This window comes from Triturus cristatus, chromosome 5_1 (genome assembly GCF_964204655.1).
Source record: "Triturus cristatus chromosome 5_1, aTriCri1.1, whole genome shotgun sequence".
Classification (NCBI taxonomy): Eukaryota; Metazoa; Chordata; class Amphibia; order Caudata; family Salamandridae; genus Triturus; species Triturus cristatus.
The window spans coordinates 768,932,466-768,957,667 of NC_140587.1; the positions used below are offsets into that span (position 1 = coordinate 768,932,466).

General features: G+C 47.7%; 1 protein-coding gene across 2 annotated transcripts in view; it reads right to left on the reverse strand.

Moving 5' to 3' along the window:
- TTC39C (tetratricopeptide repeat domain 39C) overlaps positions 1-25,202 on the reverse strand; it is a 466,104-nt gene that overhangs the window by 16,688 nt on the left and 424,214 nt on the right. The window lies entirely within an intron of this gene.

Below are 25,202 nucleotides of genomic sequence, written 5' to 3' on the forward strand. Positions count from 1 at the left end.
AGATTGTATGCAAGTATGTACAACAAAAGGCTTTAGAGCCGACCCAGACATACATACCTGCAGTCACATCCAATGCAATGTCCTTGGCCACTTTGTTTATGTGGCCCAGGTGGATCCAAGTGAAAGAGGCCAATGACAGCAGAATAATGCACATCATCTAAGACCCAAGGGAAGGGTACTAGCGATTAGAATCCATCGGACTGTTCACATGAGCAGAGGAGGGTTATTCCAAATTCATGGACTATTTTAATCACATTACTTAATAGTCTTATACCTGGAAAGCCTCTAGGAACCAATGGAACATATGCCAGGATACTGGAAAGGGCTCCTTGGGGAGACGAGTAGGAGAGTATTCACCAGAAAGAGTGTTAATGAAGGGATGTCACTTTTTGTTCTGATGGATCCTTCTAACCGCAGATCCTCACCTTGCAAATAGATACCAACACAGTACCTTCCTCTGGTAGTGTTTCTGTGGAATGATTCAGACCAGGAAATACTGCAGGACAGACAGGGCTAAGGGCCCTTTCGGCTGAACCTGGATATCCAGGCAGCAGCGCTTAGTGAACATGCAAATTGATGCCCATGTATCAGCCTTGCATGCCAGCCCAAGTTTTTAGGGCCTGGTTTGCAACAGGCTTCTTGTTTGTTTTCCCTAGAAATGTAGTTTTAATGACTGGTCATATAACCGAACGATCTGTGTTGTCCAGATTAAGCATGGTTACTAAAAGTGTCAGGTACAAATTACAACGTTACCGTAAATATACAGCATGTTATACAAGACAAGAATAAGTTATAAAACTAGAGAGGCATTGTTGAGGGGAGCAGACAAGTGCTAAACAAGGAGTCAACTATCATAAACACATATCTTCTTTCAACTTGCCATACAAGTCCAGTCCACAAATGTAATTATGCTGATGATTTTGGAAGATTTTTATTTGAGGTGGGCATGAGAGGTGAATATTGTATTATTGGTTATATATATAGACAAAGAACAGTGTCAAAAACCTGCCGAATTTATAAACCTTGTTTATAATAGTGGGAAGATGTAAATATCGCGTGAGCTGTTTGCCATCACCTGTTGCCCTGCTGTTGGGGAGACAACCGGCTCCAGGATCTTTCGCTCTCCCAGGATGGAGGAGCGGGACACCAACCACACACTTAAACAGTGCCAGCACCTACTGCGTCGCGGGACACGTGCGGGCGGGACAAGGGCAGGCCCGTCTGAGCCCATCAGAGACAGTAAGAGGCTGGGCTGGGCCACTCCCCTAAGATTTCCTTACTGTTTATGGGACTAACATGGTACATTGTTTTTTATTTTTTTTTTTATTTTTGAAAGACCTTTATTGAGAGAAAAAACAAATACAAATCAACAAAGAGCCCTGGGGGCTCACACATACGGTACATTACAACTTACTGAAAGCACAGAGGATACATTACAGAAGAAACATGGTACATTGTTGTATTGTTTTGCTAACTATATAACTGTGGCTAGCTATTGCTCAATATGAGTAAGCTAAAATATAACAAAGGGCCAAACATTGTAGGGACCCTAGATGCTTTCCTCCAGAGGGCTGTCATGCCTGATAAACGAAATAAAACTTACTGAACGCAGGCTATCCCTAACACCTCAACCCTCTCAGAGTAGACTCTCTATTACACCGGCACTCACGGAATCTGCCGCGGCAATTAACAACGAGCCATCCCCTTCATTGCCCAGCATCTCGCCACAAGCCATAATAGAACAAATATCAGATTTTGCTTCTTCCTCTCACTCTGATCCCGGATCCAGCCCTGTCAGGTCTAAAGTCACCACTAGAGAGCAAAAGGCCATTTGCAGGTTAGATTAACCCACCGAATACGCCCCGAGAAAAAGGAAAGGCAAAAATACATTAAAACAGAGCAAACCTGCGCAGAGGGCAAATGGGAACAAGGTGAAACCTGCCATTGGCACGGGTGAACCCAATAAGGGTCCCTCGAATACTGCTAAACAGAGTGAGATTGATAAACCTATTGACCACGTATTAGATGGGAACTTCTGGGGTAGACTTGAGACAATGATGTCAACCCTCCTGGAACCCATCATGTTAAAGGTAATTACTATAGAAGCCAGACTTGCAAAAATAGAGGAGTTAGTTGGTGACATACATCCAGCAATATTGGCAGATAGCACCGACTCAAACGAATGCATCGAGCCGAACAGGGGGACAGGCACGGGTGTTGGATCATTCATTAGTCCCAATGCTACTGATCAAACATGTCATAGGAGTAATAATCCCAATATGATTACAGCCAACATAGAGAATCCACCTATCCACGCTGGCCAACATCTTACTAGGGACAGATCTACTACGATAGTCCCCAGCAACCCCGTTGGCCCAGAAAGGGGAGCACAGACTGTTGGGGTGAATGGCAGAAATAAAGTAACAAAGACAGGCAGAAATTTACAAGAACAAAAAGATAAGTTCCATAGCCCACCATATTACTTAAATCTGCCCCCAGAAGTGACCCCGTATACGGTAGTTCTGGCAAATGTCCCTCCTTTAACCAATGATGCCTTTGAACATTGGTCGACCTTAAGGAATAAGTCCCTTCATTTTCTAAATAGAAGGATTGGCCTAAAAGAACCCGTTTTTTCAGATTTTAAAATGGTATGAAGATTTGGGTGGGTCGGTCCCTCAGCCAAATCATTCAGTGGAAATTGTGTTGTACTAACCTTCAAATCACCTTTATTGGTGCACACAATCCTAGAGAGGGGTAACAGTGGACCTTCTAATCCTAACGACATACACATAGTACCATTGGGATACTTTTATCGACCATCGAATTTTCCAACACAACAGGCTTTTTAGTCTGAGGGAGTCAACCTTTTAAGACTCAGGCAGCCTGTTCCAGTATATAATCGTTTTGATCCCCTGAATTCACTGGAAGACATTGACTGGACTCCAGGAAACGTGTACTACATAATCACGAAATCTGTAGACCTGATTTCAGGGGTTATCCCCGGTTGAAACTAACGAGTAATGATGGTACTGTATCTGAATATTATGTCAGAAACGATAGAGGACTGGCTCGAGGGCCTTTGTTCTTGAATATGGAGATTCAGGATGACCCCCATGGTATTCTAAATGTCTCTCTCCCAACCAGTGACTCAAATGTATATTCGGCCGATAACAGTAGAGTTGAGGTACAAGGATCTTTGGGCTCAAAGAAAGTGGCTCAGATTAATTTACAGGGTACTTTAATTGTTTCCTCTCCATCTACACATGCAAATGAGGACCTACCAGGGACAGTAACTCACCCTTACAATCGCCCTGTGGATGTTAAACCTCCTCCTTGCAATATCGTCTCATGGAATATTGCTGGGATTCGTTCCAAGTTAAAAACCCAATTGTGGTGGGAATTCATTCTACAATTTGAGGTCCTGTGCTTTCAGGAGACATGGTCTAAGGAAGCGATTCACCTGAATGGGTACAGGACCTACCGCACTCCAGCAGTTAATGTTCAGAGTGGCAGGGCTAAGGGAGGCTTATGCACGTACATATCAAGCAGTATGAACATAAAGGATATAACGATGCTTGCCAGTGATGATTACTACCACCTAGTTAGATTGGATCTCGATAAATCATCCTTCATAGTTCTGGTTAATTTTTATAATAATTTTTCCCCTGGGAAAGTGGGTATTGTTGTAAAAAACACGTCACAAGTATTGAGATCTGTGGGTAAAAGCAACAGAAAAGACACAATACTTATATTGGCAGAGGATTTCAACTGTACATTATGTGAGAATGCTGGGGATAACCTGTGCGGAGCTTTAAGAGAAGAAGGAGCATGTTCATCCCATTTTAGGCATACTGCTCTGGAGGAGCAGCTAAATGAACGTATTCTTAGTTTCGATCTGGGATTCGCTAATGAATTCTACCCAACTCCAGCTCCAATGCCATGGACATTCAATGGTAGGGGCCTTTGCTTCACCATTGATTATGTCCTAGTATCAAGTAATCACGCACAAAGTTTACATTCTTTCCATGTCTCAGAGAACTCGCTTAGCCACCACTTTCCCCTCTGTCTTGCTATTACGTTTCCCTCTAGTAAAACCTCTAGAACTAACGCCAATAATGATCGGCTGCTAGTAAATATATCCATTGGCAGTACCAATGGGTATTTCCTTTGCTGGGCCATGGTAGACCAGATTGCCCTGACCAAATCAGTGGTGGATAAATGCAAATCTCACAGAGATATGCCAGACTGAAACATCGCCCCCTGATAAAATTTTAGCTTCCTTCATGGCAATAACCACCGTGATAAGAGAGTCTCTCATTAGGCGCAAAAAGAGTAACAGATCTCAGAACGGGAGGATTGACTCTAGGTGTACCCAAGCTTAAAAAAAGAGCTCCATAAAATTCCAAGAAATACGCTGGAAATAAGGTTGGCTAGAGGGGCATATAAACAAGCAATAAGGGACAGAAAAAACACATTGAAGAAAGAGGTATGGGAGGCATTACATGCGGCCTCAGTAGCTAGAGATAGTGTGGCATTCTGGAAGGTAATTAGGGCACCATTTTTAACTAGAGAGGTCGGCCCGTCAATCGAAATAGCGATAACTGAGGAACAGTGGATTGGGCATTTTGCTCAAGTATATAAGGGCGACACGGTGGATATTCAAGCCTGTGGGGCTCAGGGCTTAAATTATACCCCAAACCATAAGGAATTAATGTTCACCCTAGAAGAAGTGGAGCGAGCGACGAAATGCAAGTCAAGGCGGTAAGGCGCCTGGACCGGATGGGGTACCAGTAGGTAAGTTCAAATCAAACATCTCTCTGAGGGGGCCCCTACTGGTACAGGTGCTTAACGCCAGTTGTAGTACCGATTTTCTACCCACCTGGGTAGAGTCCACTATCGTGCCCATTTTTAAGAAGGGGGACCGACAAGATCCAGGATGTTACAGACCAATCGACCTGTTGGACGCTATAATAAAGGTAGTGGGCAGAATTGTATTGGAACGCCTTCATGACTGGGCAGATGAGAATTCTGTCCTCTCTGACCTACAATATGACTTCAGGACTGGTGTGGGGACTATAAAGCAGGGCATAAATCTCTCCGTCCTGGTGGGGAAGTACACTGGAGCTAAAAAAAGGGAATCTTTTCTCAGAATTGGTGGATCTCACCGCCACATTTGACTGTGTGTGCCACATTAAACTATGGTCAATATTAGTCAGAAGGCATGGGGGTTGATGTAAATATTATTTATTTTCTTAAATGTTTTTATAGCGATGCCAAGGCTTGTGTCCGCCGTGGTCTGAAGGGCGCACATTCGGCTGCTTTTCCGATCAGGAGCGGAGTTAGGCAGGGCTGTATCCTGGTCCCGTTCCTTTTTAACCTGTATATAAACGGGTTGGGGGAGACTCTTCTTAAAGACAACCAAGACTTCCCCCTAGTAGCCGGTCGCTCTATCCCACCCATTTTGTATGCAGACAACGCGATGTTGATGTCTCGTACACAAGTAGGCCTACAGCGCGTTCGGACAGTTTTTCCCTTTTTATGAAAGACCTAGGTTTAAGGGTAAACTCTTCCAAAACTTTTATTATGCGCTGTGGTATCGGCATAAAGAAACACAGATATGTATGTGGCAGGACAAAAGATCGGGGTTACAAAGAAATTTTTATATTTGGGCATTCTTCTCGCCCATAACGACACCTGGGTACAAGCAACAGCAGCAAAAAAAAATTGCTCTTACTGCCCTTGCGAAAAAACTAGGCAAAAACCCCCAGAGGAGCTTATTAAAATCTACAAGGTCAAGTGTGTCTCAGCAGCAGTGTATGAGAGCGGGGTGTGGGGGTTTGCTGATCCGCTTCCAATCCAGAGAGTAGAGAATTCCTTCCTAAGATATATCCTATTGGTTCCGAATAGTACCTCCGCATGCATCTGTCACGCAGAGTTAGGAATACCCTTTATCTCTAATCTAATTAGGTTCGAGCCTGTGCTGTTGTGGCACAGGCTCTGGACTAAAGAAGAGGCCAAATTGAACAGAGATATGCTTTCAGATATTCTGAAATTGGAAGGTGCAATGAGGATTCCATGGCTAAAATATGTTCATAATTTTTTTAAAGATCTTGGTCATTTAGATTATTTTACTAATCCTACTACCAATAGGGCAATAACAAGGAAGGAATTAAGACAAGAGGGTATCTTGCTCCTGGATACCATTAGAATGTCATCCGAGATTTTAAAACCCACAGTCCTGCGTAATCAGATGGTCTTAACTACTTTTAATATTCAACCCTACTTAACTTTTGTACCTAGTGCCTATGATTGATTTTAACTAACTAGTTTTAGGCTGGGGGTCTTTTATAGACTAGTTACTTTTCCCACAATGAATGACTGGTCTCAAGACCTCCAACTATGCCCCTGTGATAATATTTCCCCACAATCCACGATACACGTTACTTTTTTCTGTAGGCTTTATTCTGCTCCCAGGAGTTCGCTCTTGGTACCTATTTTGAATCAGTGCGGGCTACGCTAATGCCGTCCTGCCTTCTTGGCTCTACAATACCTAGATAATGAGCGTAGTGTTTTCAGGATAACACTCTTCCTGAAAAAGGTTTTGAGCCTAAGGAAACACATGTGCACTTAATCGTTTTAATGAGATACAGGCTTCTGTAAGTTTAATACGTTTTTTAAACCCATTGCATGAAAGCTTTGTAAGTTTAATATATTTTTTAACCTATTGTGTGAAATTATCAATGTAACTTTTATGTGAATTATGTCTGTACGAATTGTTGAACAAGTTACTTACCTTCGGTAACGATATATCTGTAAGAAACATTAGTTAGATAGATTCCTTACCTTAGAATATCCCCAGGCTAGATCCGGAAAGATTTTTCGTCAGCAATACCCTTGTGCGTCGCTAGGCGTCTTCGGAGTAGACACCGCCCTCGCGCGCTGACGTCTGTTCTTGTACACAGCTTTCCGCGCCAGGAACGCAGAGCCATGCAAGAAACCGACACTGGTGCCAAGAATCTAGGGCCCTGAAAGGGATGACCTTAACACTAGATGTCAGTTCGCAGAGTGGGGCGGATGGGTGGGGCGGTAAGGAATCTAACTAACTAATGTTTCATACAGATATATCGTTACCGAAGGTAAGTAACTTGTTCATCTGAAAGAAACACGTTAGTTAGATTCCTTACCTTAGAATAGATACCCCAGCAATACCAACCCCGGTGGTGGGTCTGCAAACTAAGATCCCACCAGGAAGTCCTGGAGAACGGAACGGCCAAAGAAGCCGTCTCTCCGGACTTGGCTGTCCAGGCAGTAATGCTTGGCAAACGTGTGCAGCGAGGCCCACGTTGCTGCCTGACAAATGTCCTGCAGAGGGACTCCCCGTCACAGGGCAGTAGTAGCCGCTGTGGCCCGAGTGGAATGGGCCCTCAGCCCCACAGGAGATTCCTTCTTAGCCAAGGAATAACCGGCCTTAACGCACAAAACGACCCACCGAGAGAAGGTTCGCTTGTGCACTGCCCGCCCCTTCTTAGCGACCACGTAGCTAACAAAGAGTTGGTCGTCCACCCGGAACTGTTTGGTGCGGTTCAGATAGAAGGACAGCGCTCGTTTTGGGTCCAGACGGTGGAGCCTCTCTTCCTCTTTCGAGGGAGGCGGAAAGAAGGTGGGCAATGTAACAGACTGGCCGATGTGAAAGGCAGTTACCACCTTAGGGAGAAAGGAAGGACGAGTCCTGAGAACAACCTTGTCCGGATGGACAGAGAGGAAAGGAGGCTTAGAAGAAAGAGCCTGGAGCTCACTCACCCGTCTGGCAGAGGTGATGGCAACCAGGAAAGCAGTCTTAAAAGTCAGAAGACTAAGAGGACAATTATGAAGTGGTTCAAAAGGAGCGCACATCAGATAGGTTAACAACAGGTTCAAGTCCCACTGAGGTATTACGAAAGGGACAGGAGGAAACATATGAGTAATGCCTTTAAAGGATCGAGCAACAACAGGGGACTTGGAAAGAGAAGGCTGATCAGGAAGCCGTAAGAAAGCAGAAACAGCTGAAAGATATCCCTTGAGGGTGCCCAGAGCAGAGCCCTGCTGGGCCAGGGAAAGAAGAAAGAGGAGAACTTCTGAAAGAGGGGCGGAAAGGGGATCCACAGCCTTTGCTGTGCACCATGCCACACATTTGTTCCACCTGCAGGCATATACCGTTTTAGTGGAGGGACGCCTGGCTGCCAGAATGACATCACAGACTTCAGGAGACAAGTCAAATGGCATCAACTGTCGCCGCTTAATTTCCACGCATGGAGGTGGAGGCTGGACAGGTTCGGGTGGAGGACAGTCCCCTGCTGCTGCAACAGAAGGTCCTCCTGAAGAGGTAGTCGAATCGGGGGATCGATTGATAGACTGAGTAGCTTGGGATACCAGTATCTTCGTGCCCAATCCGGAGCCACAAGGATGACTTGAGCCCAGTCGCGCCTGATCTTCTTCAGCACTCTGGGCAGCAGTGGTATAGGCGGAAAGGCGTACAATAAACAGCAACTCCACTCGCGACGAAAAGCGTCTCCGAGCGAATGCCGCCTTGGAAATTCCAAAGCGCAGAAATGATGACATTGCGCGTTCTCTTCGGTGGCAAATAGATCTAACCAAGGCTCTCCCCACTGCCGAAAGAGGCCTTGCGCCACGTCCGAGTTCAGACGCCATTCGTGATCCATCATGCAGCGGCGGCTGAGTTCGTCTGCCCTGGCGTTCAGAGAGCCCGCCAGGTGTTGAACCACCAGGTTGATGCCCTGATGTTCCAGCCATGTCCAGAGGCGCAGAGCCTCCTGACAAAGTGTCCACGACCCCACCCCGCCTTGTTTGTTGCAATACCACATGGCGGTGGAGTTGTCCGTGAACACCTGCACTACACCTCCTCGAACAGAGGGAAGGAATGCCTTCAGTGCAAGCCGGATCGCCCGCAGCTCCAATAGGTTGATATGGAGCAGAGACTCCGCCGGAGACCAGAGGCCTCTGATCTCCGCCTCTCCCATGTGGCCCCCCCATCCCAGGAGGGACGTATCCGTCACCACTACGTGCTCTGGTTTGGGTAGGGAGAGGGATCTGCCACTGACACAATTGCAGTCCGTGAGCCACCACTGCCCTCCGAGATCAGGACGTGGTCGGACAGGTTGCCCCGATGTTGAGCCCACTGGAACTTCAGGTCCCACTGCAGAGCCCGCATCCGCCACCTGGCATGATGTACCAGCAGGATGCAGGAGGCCATCAGACCCAGCAGCCACAGCACCAACCTGACCGAAACCCGGGATAAAGGTTGAAAGATCTGGATCAGAGCCTGAATATCCAGAACCCGCTGTCCTGGAGGATAGACCCGAAACTGCGCTGAGTCCAGAACCGCTCCGATGAAAAGGAGCTTCTAGGAGGGACTCAGATGCGACTTCAGCACGTTGATGGAGAACCCCAGCAAATGCAGGAGGTCGGCCGTAGTCTGGAGGTGGGAGACGACTGCCTGGGGCGAGCCTGCCTTCAACAACCAGTCGTTGAGATGGGGGAAGACTGGAACCCCTAATCTGCGCAGATGAGCTGCGACCACCGCCATCACTTTCGTGAACACCCGAGGGGCACCGGTGAGGGGAGCACGGTAAACTGAAAGTGCTCGTGGCCTACCGTGAACCGCAGGTAATGCTGGTGGGCCGGCAGGACAGGGATGTGGAAATATGCGTCCTGCAAGTCCAACGCTACCATCCAGTCTCCAGGGTCTAGGGCAGCTAAAACCTGAGCCAAAGTTAACATCTTGAACCTCTCCTTCCGGAGGAAAGCATTGACGTTCCAGAGGTCCAAGATAGGGCGTAGGCCCCCTTTGCCCTTCTTGGGAACTAGAAAGTAGTGGGAATAACAACCCCGACCTACTTCTGTGCCAGGACCGCGCTCGATAGCCCCCTTGGCCAAGAGGGCCGTAACTTCCTCCTACAGAAGTTGCAAGTGATCCCCCGACATGCGGTGGTACTGCGGTGTACCCCACAAGGAGTGGGTGTAACGGTCCAAAAGGCACGCAGTGTTGATAGACCGCAACCCCAAACTAATGGAGGAAAACAGCTTCTTCCAAAACTGTTCCAACCTTTTGAAATCCCGATCCGGAGGAGCGGACGGGAAGGCAGTCTGGGATGTAGAGGCCTGGATCAGGGGTGGGGTGCACCGACAAATAGCTGGGGTCGCCCGGTGCAGGGTAGTGGCGCCGGGCCACGTTCCGGTCCACAGGAGTGACTGTGGAGGGCTTGGACCAGGTGCCCATCAGAACGTCAGCCAGTGCTTCATTGAACTGCAGTAGAGGCATCGAAGGGTTTGCTGGCGGTCGAAGCACTTCAGTGAGGAGGTTAATCCTCATGGCCACTGCAGGGAGCTCCAGATGGAGGGCTTCAGCAGCCCTGCGCAGCACCACAGAATAGGTAGCACCCTCCTCCATAGCCACGGAGGGAGGAGAGATGAAGCCAGTGTCAGGGGAGGTGTCGAGACCACTGGCATCCCCCAGCTCTTCTGCCCAGTCCTGATCAAACTGGCACTGCTGTGCCAGAGGGTCCGGTAGGCTTCGACGGCGGAGCAAGACTCCTCATGGCCATGAGGAAGTCCCGGATCTCGCCCGGAGTCGCATTAGGTCCAGGGACCGGAGGGTATGGGGCCGGATGCGACTCCTGCGGCTCCGACGGAGCTGCCTGGGTGGTGCCACCCGAACCCTCAGCCGAGTAGCGCGAGGGGAGTCAGAAGAGCGATGTCGCCGCTTCGACTTCTTCTTACTGTACCTCGACTTACCTGAATGCGAGGACTTCGAACCCGATGAGCGGTGATGGCTGTGGCTCCGCGACCGGTCCCTCGACCTCCTCCTCAACCGGGACCTTGAAAGGCGCGGAGCCGACTGCTGGATCTCGAGGAGCTTGTGGGACCGCTCCCGCCTAGCCTTCGATGTCAAGGCCCGGCAGTCGGGGCACGACTCGGCATCATGGTTGGCCCCACGGCAGTAGAGACACCGATGGTGGTGATCCGTAACCGACATCAGACGGTGACAGGCGTCGCACGGCTTGAGACCGGGCATCCCTACCGGCACCAGGAGTCGAGGTTGACTCGAAAGAGGAACCAAAAAAGTTCAAAAAGTTTAGTCAAAAAGTGACTAAAGGGTATGCTCTTCCCGGATCTGCGCTTACTGGGGCGGAAAAAAGAAGAACTGACGTCAGCGCGCGAGGGCGGCGTCTAAGTACTCTGACGACGTCATCTCGGCGATCACGATGCCGATGACGGACGTGGAGCCGCAGACGACGCCTAGCGACGCGCAAGGGTATTGCTGACGAAAAATCTTTCCGGATCCAGCCTGACGCCTGGGGATATTCTAAGGTAAGGAATCTAACTAACGTGTTTCTTTCAGATTGAATGTATTTTTAAATTTTGTGCTTTTATGATTGTTTAATCAATCCAATAAAGCCTTCTTTGACTTGACTTGAAATATCACTTATGTACACATCTCTTAGAATTTTCGACCAGTGGTTCTGCTGATTGAGTATTTAATATTTGTACCGCTTTTACCTTCAGTAGAGTTTCTATCCAAAATAAATTTATTTTGTCACAAGGCCAGGCATTATGTACCTGTGTTGCTCACCGATCACAACTCTTCCACCAAATTGAGGTCACCACCCACATTTTCATTAGGTTTAAGTATCAACAAAACCAACGTTTCTGACCACTCTATGTTAACAACAAATGGATGACTTTACTATCCCTATTAGGTAACTGTGTTCAGACGTTTTTGTGACGCCCTGATCAAGCTTAGTAGCTCAACTCTTCGATAAGTTGGGATAGTTCAAGAAGTAATAAAGGGTCTTAAAGCATGGAAACACTTTTTTGCAAGGTGTATGTTGGAAAACTGATTTATTATCAGTGAATTATCTAGCCACTCTAGCCCTCATTTATTTTTAAGAAATCTATTGTCTCAGCTGTACATACTGATACCTTTCCTCTTCATGAAAGCTAAACTTCTGTTTGCATGATACTAAAGTGAACTGCCCTTCTATAGCCATCTTGTTAAACGTGCAGCTATGAGGCACTGGAGTGAAATCAGAATTAACCGTATCCCAGATTCTATGGGAGTATCGCCCAAAGAGGCATGCAGTATTCACGGACCGCGATGCCAAGCTGGAGGAAGAGAACATGCGCTTCGAAAGATGATCCAGCTTCTTGAATTCCCTGTCTGGGGGAGCAGAAGGGAATGCGCCCTTAGAGGAAGAGGCTTGGACTACAAAGCTCTCTGGGGAAGGGTGCTGGGGGAGGAAAACTGGATCACCCGGAGCAACGCGGTGGCGGCGGGCGATCGTCCATTCCCCTAAGCTGGGATGGGACCAGGTGATCAGAAGGACGTTGGTGAGGGCTTTGTTGAATGGCAAAAGGGCTCAGACGACGTTGTCGCCAGTTGAAGCACCTCAGTCAGGAGATTAGTCCTCACTGCCACCAAAGGGAGCTCCAGGCCCAGGGCCTCATCTGCCCTTCTCACCAACACAGCATAAGACCCTCCCTCCTCCGTAGCCACGGTAGGGGAAGAAAGCATGCCATGGTCTGGGGAAGTGGGAAGTGTCCAGACTACTGGCTTCACCCAGGTCCTCTCTCCAGTCAGGTTCTTCAAGCTGGTCTGTTAAAGGGTCAGGTGACCCCTCCTAATCATCATCACCACTTTCTGGATGATAGGGTACACCAGGGATGAAAAGGGGGACAAAAGTACCCTCCAGCGTCAGATTTGATGTCGGCCGACGTCGATCTGGCTCCGGTTCCATCACAGGGGTGAGGTTGGGGATGGCATTGGTCGGGGGCACGACCAAAGCCGGGGCGTCATTGCCAGGATCGGTGTTGTGGAAGGTTAAGTTAGGTCGACCGGCGTCGATCAAGATCCAGACCTGGATCTTCGGTGCTCCTCCGGCACTGGGGCTGGGGCTGGAGCCGGCGGCTTCGAAGGCCCAGGATCTCTGACTGGCTCCGCGGGGCCTGAAGGAGTGCCGGTGGAGTTGGACTGCCCGAAGATGGAGTGGAGGGCTTCGTAAAATGCACGAAGCTGGGCAGGGGACTCTCCGGCTCCGGGAAACGGAGTGCGGCACAGAGTTGTCTCAGAAGAAGGCACCGAATACGGAGCCTTTGAGCGGCAATGCTCCGGGTCCCACGTCGCGTCAGCCGACTAACGGGGATAAGGCAAAAAAATGACTAAAGGGGTAGTTCTCTCAGGATCTGCGCTAGACTGGCGGGGAAAAAGAAAGAACTGACGTCAGCGTGCAGGGGCGGCATCTAAATATACACCGCAACGTCATACCGACGAACCTGACGCCCCACCAACGCCATCTACCAAAGCGCAAGGGTACTGCTAAGAAAAAATTCTCCTGATCCAGTCTGACGCCTGGGGGTAATTCTAAGGTTAGGAATCTATAACTGACATTCACTTTCAGATATATCAGGCAAATGGTAAAGTATTTCAGTTGTTTATCGTCCTGGCTGGAGTCATACTTTTTTTCCGAGCAGCTCAGCCTCCTCCATAGGTTCTGTGATGTTCCTGGTTCTGGATTTCTGATAACTGGCTTTAAAACCTGCGAGTCTGCAAAACCTTCAATGTTCTTTTACTAGTAAACAAGGTAGTGAATTTTAGCATTCACTAAGTAGATAAAGGACAGTGTCAGCCAAAAGGACATCCTTGTAGTAACTCTTAACTATTTATATACTTAATGTTGACACTCTGGCTAATTCTACACACTAATGGGTCCATTGACAAAGTCAAAGAGAGTGATGGGCTATTGTGTTTGGGAACCTATGATAATATGATGGTCTTGGCCAGCTTCGAAAATCATCCTGGATTTGGACATGACAAGTGTTACTTATAGAAAGCAAATGTGTATATTGCAAAGCCCCAAAAAGCGGAGTTTCAGGTATTCTAGTCCAGATGTTGGAGGGAGGAGGCAAAACCAGAAGTCCACCAATCAATCTGCATATGGTAAGGATATGCCCAGAACTCCCGTCTCTCTGGGGTTCAGTAAAATCAGAGAGGGGATTAATAGTCACACTCATCAAATTGTAATTCTGATTATTTTGTGAATGTATATAGCTAAAAATAGATTTAGAAGCTTGTAGTGAAAGTATCGTATTGCATGGCTTTATATGTAAAACCAAAGATGCTACAAGATGGTTTATCAATAATTCTATTAGAATACAAGCAATGATATCAACATGTATGAAGTAATTTTTCCTTAAATTATTGTTAGTTCATTCCCCAAGTCAAGTAGTTTTCTACCAAATTTGGAATTTAAGAGCATGGTCTTATAACCCAGGACCCAGTTTTGTGTATTAAAAAGGGCCTTGTGGTGTCTTCAAATATCCAACCGGCCAAAAGCATATTTATAACTTGAAATCATGAGCTTCAACACCAAAAGCACATACCTCTTTGGCTGTCTCTCCACCCCCACTCCCCCCAATACCCAACACTACGGTTTTACTACTATTTTCAAAAAGGGGGAATCAAGCCAAGTTTGCCCGGACCCTGCTGAATTCAACTCTAGAAGATTTATTTTTAGCATGGTTACAAATTCTGTTATAGAGGATATAGACCAGAGGTCCAGGGCAAGTGCATTCCAGCATTGAGAGCCAAGCCAATGGAACAAGCAGAAACAATATTTGGAACAAAAAGGTTGAGGTACTTTAAGAAGGCCCTGCCAAAAAACATTCTCCTCTCAATCTTTGTGCTCATGCGGGCAAGGAACACCATCAATACCTCCCTAATTATCTGCTTATTTTCCAGTGCCCAAAAGAATCTACATCAAACCAATAAAAAAAAGTAATCAACTTGCCAGATCCAGCTACCACACTAAAACTTAAGGACTTTACTTTGGTAATTTAAAGTTGAGACTTTACCCAGATCACTGCCTCTGACAGCTAAATATAACACGATCTGGCAGAGACAGGACAGCATGAGCGCCATCTGGGATGATTTAAAATAGTCTACTAATACAAATTCTCTTCTGCCTCAGACATGCAGCATCACCATATATTACTATAAAGACTTCATGAAATTGAAATTGAAATTCAAAGTACAGTCCTGAACTGGATCTCTTCCTAACGCAAAGGCTAATTTCACCTCATCTCCCTTTTATCCTTTTCTTTCTACACCTGTCAGTATGCCACCAATACCCCATAAGGATCTGTCATCACCTCCTCCTTTTTAATGCCCATTTCAGGGATCTCCTTAATTCATTCAACATTATGTGCTGCAATTATAGTGACACACAAAGATCATCTAAAAGCTCGGAATCCCAACATATCTGGACTTCTTTTTCCTTGGCCAGTGCCTCCAAGCAGTCAAATTTTGAATGCTTTACAACAATATCAAGCTCAAATCATCTAAGATTGAGATTCAAATGCATGGAACAGGATCAAAGTATCATTTCATCACACATGAACATAGGAATTCAAACTATGGCCAATGGCTCTAGTCCAGTCAAAGCTAGTTTATTCCAATGGTCTCATCATTGGTGCATAACCTTGTTTCTTACACAGGTGACAGCCAATCCTAAATAGAACTGCCAAACAGCTTTTATGCTTAAGTAAGCATGACCACTTTACTCTTGCCCCCTACTGGCTGCTCTAAACCTGTCTTTCAAGGCTGTCTTCATCGGCAATTCGGCCATCTGTTGCACTAGATAGTTTCTCAGCATTTTACAATTTGCTGCCAAAGAAGGTTTCTTGGATCCAGAGTGGTCCCACTTCTGAACATCCTCTGTACTGATCACTAAATTCTGAAACTCTTTATCAGCAAGTAGAAGAACATGGAACAATCTGCTCTAAATCCAGACAACAGTAAAGATTTGGCTGTTCCCAAGCACGTGACCCTTACCGGTCATTGCTCTACCAACATGGAGATGCTGTGTATGTGCAACACACCGTTCTGCATCACTCTCATACTTGAGTGCTGCTACAAGTTTGCCACAATAAGGTTGAAGCTCATCTGCTAGACTATCAGTAGTACAAGGATGTAGATTGACAGGCTAGGAGTAGAGAGAAAATGATCTAAGGGACAAAGCTGATTCCTTTGCATAGATAGGAAAGAATGCTTTGGACAAAATAGGAGTAGGATGTTGCATTAGACCATCTGCTCAGGACTAAAGACAAAATGAAGGACTTACCAGAATTAAATAAAAAAGATCTAGAAGCATCCTTCTGAAGTTTTATTGGTGATAAGTGGCTAGCATAGCCCTGTTGGTAATAAATAAATCTAGTCATATTTGTATGAAAATAAAATACTGAAGTATCTAGCAGTTGAGGAGTGGAAAAATTATTCAAGGAGAAGAAGATGAGCAGAGTTGGAGAAACAGTTGCAAACTAAAGTGACAATGAATGGAAGAAGAAAGATTTGGATATTGTTACTTTTTAGATGGCACGATAAACAGAAGAAAGAAAAGCATCCAATGAGAAGGTGTAAAGCATAAATACCGGAGGACCTACCGTTTTATGAAAGACAACCTCCTCAGGGTGCACAAAAACTGTAAATGAACTTTCTTCACATAGCAATTGAGGTCCACCAAACCTAGAATCTATATTACCAGCGCAAACGTGGGTAATGCTAGGTATGGCATTAGCGAAAAGAGACATCGCGCAGCTGTGGGGAGCCAGGCAGGTCCCGACACTACGAAAATGATGAAATGGTATGGACGAACTAATGGTAACAGAAAAGTCAGTATAGGTGCACAGGAGATGCCCCAAAAAATGGAAGCGGATATGGGGGAAATGGAACGAATATCGGGGTAATATTTGTGATCCCCCAGAGGAAGGAACTATATCGAACAATTCCGACTAGAAAAGGTGTAATTAGCTGAAAGTAAGGTGATATAAGTGGGTGTGGGCAAAGAGTGGGATTTAAAAACTTAAGACTGAATATACAAAAATCCTTGCTGTACAAACAATTGGTGACATGTTTGAAGACGGAATGTATGTAATGCAGGAAATACTTGCTATTGCAGATAAGGTTGAAAATTGAAAATGTTAATAAAAATATTGTTTAAATAGAATCTAGATTACACACCAGCAAAAAGAACAGTAAGGGCCTCTGCAGGAAAATAACCACATGCTCATTGGGACTCTTAAATTCATAACTAAACTTCTCACCTGACCTCTAAAATCTAAGAATGACAGTGTGTGGGGGTGGGGGGTTGTTGTTTAAGGGTTTGATTTTATTTGTATTGCCTTCCTTTTCTCCTTATTTTTATGAAAAATTGTCAGATTCAATTTTTGTATCTTGTATGCGGCAGGTGTCTCTGGGGCTCAGAGATCTGCGTTATTTGTGATATTTTGGCAAATAAAATCAGTTTTAAAAAAAAATCTAAGATTGACACACTGCTCTGCATCTCCATACAATGCTGAACATCTGTGTTGAAGGACTCACCCCTCTCTGCCTGTGTACATGGCATGATAATTTACAGCAGTTGTCCGACCTTTGACATTGTAGAGGGTCTCATTCCTCTGTATATACATACCACACCACACAAGTTCGACTAACGGTCCACTCCACAACACCAGTGTGTACTACAAGACAATTGTTTGGCAGTTACCTGACCTTTGAATGCAAATCCACCACTTTTCCAAGGGTCCCCACCCGATAGTCTGCACTTCAGGGTTCTCTGATTAATGTGCCACGTAATTCCAAATCAAGATTTCTACCCTAAAACTGCAGAGATGACACACACTGATCACCTCTCTCTTGAAACACTTTTTAAATCTGAAGACGGCATTTTCAAAATCACCTATCCTCCAAACGTATTTGTTAAAATCTTTAAATGCAAAATCTTGACAGAATTCACAGAAACTCTATTCGCGGACCAACATTATTGCACTTGGAAGAGGACTTGGAGCTTGAAACCTAATCTCCTCCTCTTCACAAATAACAGAAGAGCCTAACATCTCCTCTTTGATAAACATTTCCTTCGAACGTAAACTTAATGTGTACCCTCATCCACTTCAACAGTAACATTTCAATCTCCATCTTTTGTAATGGCAACATCATGTTCCAAGCCAATGACCCTGGGCGTAAGTCGTTTTCCTACTTTGAGCCCTTTGTCCTCAGACTCACAACTCTCCCCCATTGGACATCACCTCCTTACTCTGTTCACCTCAACTGACCTAAAACGAATGATCCCTACCACAAAAACTTGACACCTATGCCTGCTCTTTGCTCCTCAGCTTATCTCTTAGGTTCCCCTCCCCACCAATCTTACAGTGCACGCTCCACCTACTGGGATCTCCTCATCCTCCTGTCCTGTATACATCTCACCAAATCTCTCTCTGTCCTGCTGTTCCCACACTATGGTCCATCTCCTCTTCTCTCCCCCCTCATTCCACCATTTGTCCCCAAATATTCTGCATCAGTTAGCCACCCTCCGTGTCCTAGCACTTCCTCAACCCACCCTACTCCCCTTATTGTCATCCACCTACTTACCATCCACTTTCAAATGCCCACGAGTAACACCTTTCCTTCCCAATCCTCCTCCATTAAGTCAGACTCTTCCCTATCCTTTCCTCCTTTCCCAAACACAGCACCGCATTGCTTGTATAAAACGGAGCAGAATTGCTTTTGGACAAAGGGAACTGCATGTTAGCAGCTCCCTCTGTCTAAAAGCAATGCCGGGAGGGTGTGGCCAAGACGGCGGCGAGGTAGGATGCTTTCCTTTTCCTCTCCTGCCTGCTGAAGTCCCATAACAGCATAGCAGACTCAACCGGCAACAAAACGGCGTAATTCCGCTGGGTGCAACCTGCAAAACACCTGAGCCAGCCAAAGACCCATGAGCGGGCTCCTGTGGTCCCGATGGGGATCCACCTCGCCTGAGCCTCCTGGGCGAATCGGAGGAGAGCCCGGCCCTTGAGGCGCTCTAGTGGGAGTCCCCCGCCCCCCCCAGCAAAGCCCGGCGAGAGCCGCCGCAGGGTCCAGGTCCTTGGAACCCAGCGGCAGCACTGAAAAACACAAAGAGCGGCGGGCCTGCGCGCTGCAGCCGGCGAGGCTCCCCGGCGGCCCAGCGGAGGGAGCCCGCTGGCCGGGTCGCGCAGCCCCTTGGAAGCAGTGGGAGGACACGATGCCTTGAACTGGGCCTGGGAGGGCTTTCCAGACCACCGGACACCAGCACAACGTTGACGGGGGCAAAAGTCGAGTGCCCCTGGGAGGTGAAGAGTGGGAGCTGGGCCGCAGGGCGGAGTCCCAACTGAGAAGGGGTGAAGAGGCCTCCGGGGTGGGGTCCTGAGGCACGAACGCTGCAAATAGACTGGTCCGTCATCATAGGGAGCGACAACTGGCTTGGGGGCTTTTCACACATTTCCCCGCAATCTAGAGGGGTCTACTGCTCCTCCTGTTTAGCTGAGACTTTGACCATAGAGTATGAAGAAGGGGACTACGTGAGGATGGCTGGGTGTAGGAGATCTCAGGTCCCAGAGGTGACAGCAAAGAAAATACTGGGAAGCGGCATAGTTAAAATGACCACAAACCGCCCCAAGAAAGACCGCTCCCTCAAGAATATGCTCACATGCCCAAGCTTGATGGTGGATACACCCTCGGGGGTGGAGGCCCACTGGGGCCAGCTGGAGCACTCGTCAGAGGAACCAGTGACACGCACTTTCCCTGAGTCGCTGTTCTCGATGCTCCGGGGGGACCTACAGACGGTCAAGTAGGATCTCACACTGGATATCAAAGAGATCAGGAAAGACGTGGACACACTTGGGGACCGAGTGGCAGCATTGAAGGACAGAGGGGATGGCCAAGAGGAGGAAATGGAGGCTCTCATGCAGGAGATTCTCCGAGTCCATGACCAACACATTGATTTGCAGGCCGACCTTGAGAATTGATCCCACAGGAATAACGTCCGCATCCATGGAGTGGCAACTAAGGTGGAAGGAGAGGACATATTTAGCTACGTGAGGGATCTCTTTCGCCATGTTCTCAGCAAACCACAGGATGCAGAGATCAAGATTGGCAGAGCGCATAGAATGGGTCCGGTCCGCTCCAACACAGCACCTCCTGAGGACAATTTGGTATGTGTGCATGACTTCCAGAAGATATCTTACGCAGAGCCCGAAAAATGCACACAATCACCTTCAGGAATCAAAAACAAATGCTTTACCAGGACCTGTCCACCCAAACATTGCAGAAGAGGAGGGAATTCCGCCCTGTCACTACACACCTGCGTAATCAGGACATTGCCTACTCTTGGGGCCATCCCTTTCAGCTTACATTCTGCTGGGGAGTCAGGCTCCACCAACTAAGATCGCTCAAGGAGGCCTGCCAGTTGCTCGGTGTGGACTTGCCCGAATAGAGCGGCGGCCTTGGGCCCTCGTCTCCAGGTCAAGAAGAGTGACAACAAAGATGGAGGAGGCAGAGGCAGCAACGCAGCCAGAGAAGACCGGACCAGGTGGAGATATCGAAGGGCCAGCAGGCGACAGTGGAGTAGATTCCAGCAATGCTGGCAAAAAGAGATGATCATTAGCACACCGGGTAGCTTGCATCTTTCTGCAGCAGCTTCGGGTGGGGGGCAGTTATGGCCGGGCGTTTTGACACCGGCCACACTATGGTCCCCAAGTATTTAACATGGCGTTCCTGTTGGGCTGCAGGACTGACACTAGACGTTTTCTTAATTTTTCTACTTAATTCTTTCTTAAAGTTTGTAGGGATTTTTGTTGGGGACTCCACTCACTTCTACGTTGCACAAAACAATATGCTCATGGACTAGATAGAAAACTCTCGCAATGGAGGGAGGGTTTGCTGGGCCTTTGGAACAGGGGGTATTCACAGCACCCTTACCTTTTCCCAACACAAATGCAGTCCTCCCCACTTAAAATCCTCACCCTCAACGTGAGGGGGCTTAACAATCTAGTGAAGCACAGGGCAGTACTTTCTTATCTGGAAAACTCAAGAGCAAACATTTGCCTATTATAAGAGATACACTTATTAGCCAGAGATTGCCATAGCCTCAGATCATATGCCTTCCCACATAAATTTTTTTCCTCAACCCCTACAAAGACGGCAGATGTGGCCTTACTGGTGTCTTGCGCCTTCAAAGGCAGGTGGTCCATAAGGAGGCTGAAATCAAAGGCAGGCTCCTCACCTTCCGCTTCTCCCTAGGGGGGCAGGTAATAGTGGTGGGCTCCGCTTACGCCCCAAATGAGGGGCAAGAGACATTTCTGCGTACAGCGTTGTCAAAGGTCATGTCAACCGACGAACGCCGAGTGTTACTGGGGGTGACCTGAACCTGGTGTTCCATAACTCGTTAGATAGATCAGCACAGCGGCATGGGCAGGCATCTGCACTGCCTTGGGAGGGCCACACCTGGTGGAGTGAGTTGGGACTAATAGATCTCTGAAGGGTCTCTCATCCTCAGACCAGTGAATACTCCTTTTTCTCTAATGTACACAACACATATGCAAGATTGAATATCTCCTAGACACAAAGGACATACACACACTCATGAGTGAGTCGGAGATCCTCACAGCGCCACTCTCCGATCATGTGGCGGTATCAATCTCACGGTCTCTGCCACCGTTGGAGCATCCCTCCCACCCATGGGGTTTAAGAGACACGCTGTTACAGCGCCCTGAGGTAGTTGCACAGATCACGCAATACATCGAGGACTATCTATCACATAATGATATACTTGAAGTGAGCATAGTGGTACTATGGGAGGTGCTCAAAACAGTAATACAGGGCGAAGTCATCGCTAGCTCCGCAGCAGATAAAGTACGGAGGGAGAAAAGGGAAGGCCTCTCTCAGCAAATCAAGGAACTGGAGCGTATCCACCAGTGCACAGGGGCCCCAAGAATATGGTGGTAGTTATCCATGCTGCGCTAGAAGCTGGTGGCAATAGACTTAGACCGGGTGGAATACGCAGCTCTCCATCTGCGCCATTCCTTCTATGTGGGAGGGGATAAGTGCGGACGGCTCTTAGCTCATAAATTACGAGACCATCGGCAGAAACAAGGGACCCAATCGATATACACACAGGGGAACCTGGTGGCAGACGAAAAGGACATAGCCAATACTTTTAAAGACTTTTACTCAAACCTATACTCAAGCCAATCCGTGATTAGCTCTGACAGTAGTCAGTACCTGCAAGGGGCGCAGATGTCCTCTCTATCCCCAGAGCAAGCTGAACAGTTGGATGGTGAGATCTGCATCGAGGAAGTCATCTCTGCAATCTCCCAGCGGAAACCGGACAAGTCCCCAGGCCCTGACGGTTTCACATCGGCCTTCTATAAGACCTTCTGCCCTGTGGTAGCACCCTTCTTGATGCTGTTCTTTAACGCTTTCACCGAGCCAGATCCACCCTTACCAAATGGGCTTTATCCCCCAGAGACAGAAGAGTGAGGACACCAAACGCGTGCTTCACATCATTGAGAAAGCATCCTGAGTGCCTAGCAACTACATGCTATTAGCAATAAATGCAGAAAAGGCCTTCGACAGAGTTCACTGGCCTTATCCAGAACAAGCTCTCACACATTTTGGCCTAGGGGAAAAGATTAAGACCCTAAACTGTTACCGCCTCCCTACGGCGACAGTTAGGGTGAATGGCTACACTTCTGCCTCCTTTCCCATAAGTAGGGGTACAAGACAGGGGTGCTCATTGTCGCCCCTGTTGTACGCCCTCTACAGGGAGCCGCTGGCTCAGAGGGTTTGGGACCACCCTGACATAACCGGAGTGCCTTTCGAGAGTGAACAAAACAGCATAAGCCTTTATGTGGATGACGTCCTAGTGACCCTCAACAAACCAGATACGGCCCTGGCAGCCTTCCTAGGGGAACTAGAGGTTTTTGGCAGGGCTTCTGGATTTAAGGTCAATGTCTAGAAATCACTGGCACTTAGCCTCTCTTCTTCCTCCTATGATGGTAGAACAACTGAGGAGGCAACACCCCGTCCAGTGGTCGACCAGTAACAACCCATACCTGGGGATCAATTTAGCAACCATAATGTAGACAACAGTCGCCATTAATTATCGTAAGCTGCTTAGGCAATTCCACAACGACCTACAACGGTGGAAACATCATCAGATTTCATGGCTAGGCAGAGTAGCAACTATCAAAATGATGATACTCCCATAGATTCTATATCTTTTCCAGACCCTCCCCTTGCAGCTGCCAGCAGGTATGATTTCTAAGCTATAGGCAGAACTATTGCAATTCATATGGCAGAGAAGGAGACCCGTATGAAGAAAGCCATTAGCTTTCTTCTCCCTAGCGAAGATGGTCTTGGGATCCCCGAACTTCAACTATACTACCGGGCAGCGCAACTGCACTACTTAGTGGAATGGAACCGCGCCGAATTGGAGAAACCCTGGTAATTCCAGGACACAGCAGTGGCTGGTACATCCCCTTTAAAGATCCCCTTCCTGAAGAGACAGCACAGACAACGGAATCTTTACCTATCTCCTATTACACAGGCAAGAATGGTGTTATGGGACCAGACTAGCACCTGGTATGGCCTGACTACAATCCCCTCCCTCTGACTCTATTAATGGACAACCCAGATTTTGTCCCAGCGGTGGGAGACACGAGGTTTGCAAAGTGGCGGCCCTCAGAGTGTCGTTCAATGGGCCATTTGTTTAATGAAGAGGGGATCCTCTCGTTCCACCAAATCTGCTATGGCATCCCCGAATCGGAGCGCCTTCAATATCTGCAGCTCCGACACTGGACACTACATCCACAAAATAAGCCAGACGCGCAGCGACACCTCACCCAATATGAAAAATGGCTTCTCACTAAAACCTCAGATAAGAAACTGATTTCAGAAATATATGTTCTCCTGAACACACGGAACATACACAATGCAGGCCGGAACAGGTGGGAGAAAGATATAGGTAGGCAGCTAGGTAGCAAAGAGTGGGAGGGAATATATCAGAGAGCCAGGCACACTGACATTAACGTAGCACTTACTGAAACACTCACAAAAATTGCCACCTACTGGTATTATACCCCGGAGCGGAAACACAAGGCTTTCTCAACACAGAGCGCAGACTGCTGGCGGGGTTGCGGTTAACCGGGAACATTAGTACATATTTCATGGAACTGTCTGTGGCTACACCAATACTGGTCGCAAGTGCTTGATGAAATTGACACCCACCTAGACACCCAGCTGCCTGGGTTCCCCGCATACATAATCTTTGGCCTTCCAAATCCGCTAACATACACCCTCTACCTAGACGAGGACGACAAATTGGGTTAGGACTAGGAGCTGCAATGATGCAGAATATTCTCTCGCATTGGGGCTCTCCACAGATGCCTTCCCACACCAGCTATGGCACATATTAGGCATGGAAAAGATAACATTCTCACTAGTGGGTCAAGGATCTGCATTCAGAGACTTATGGCTTCCTTTTTCGTCCATACTATCACAAGATTTCTGTGAACTCACTTGCCCTAGATATCTCCGCCTTCTACGCTTGCCTGAGATAGCCTCACAGCTGTCTGCTGAGTAGCACCAAGCCTCTGCCCAGACACTGCAGACTTTACTCTCCAATCTTGAAGTGAATGGAGGGGGTGCGGGAGGGTTGGGATTGGGTTTGTTGGCCATATTGACACCTACATTGCTATGTTCCGATCGCTAGGGTTTTGCAAAGTCCAAGAAAGCGCAAGGTTTGATGTTGGCACTGTTTTCTTGATACTTTGAAACTTCTAATAAAAGAATTGAACCATAAAAGCAATGCCAGCTCCCGCAGGATGTGGGGAGCTGGCAGGGAGCAAGGGGCCTTGAGGCTCCCACCGCAGTCCCCACTGGGAGAGGCCAGGCCCTGGCGGATAGAGCCCCCGGGCTGAAGTTGTCCCAGGGATGGGGGCCGCGCTGGACCCCTCCCCATTTAAAAAATAAATAAATATGAAGGCCTGGCCCCGGGGGATGGTGTCCCTGGGCCTGAAATCGGCCTTAGGAGGGTGGCTGCTCGGTCCCTCTCCCTTTGATTGTTATAAAAATGTATAAAGACTGGGCCCTGAGAGGGGAGTTGCATGGCTCCCCTCCTTTAAAAAAGAAAAAAACACTGAAAAAGGGCCAGACCCCGGGGGATGGGGTCCCCGGGCCAAGAAGGGTCCAGGGAAGGGGGCCCATGCAGCCACCCTCCCTAAAAATAGCAAACTAAAGGTAAAAAGGGCACCCCCTTTCTCCTCCACTCTGCAAAAGCGCCTCCTGGTCTGCT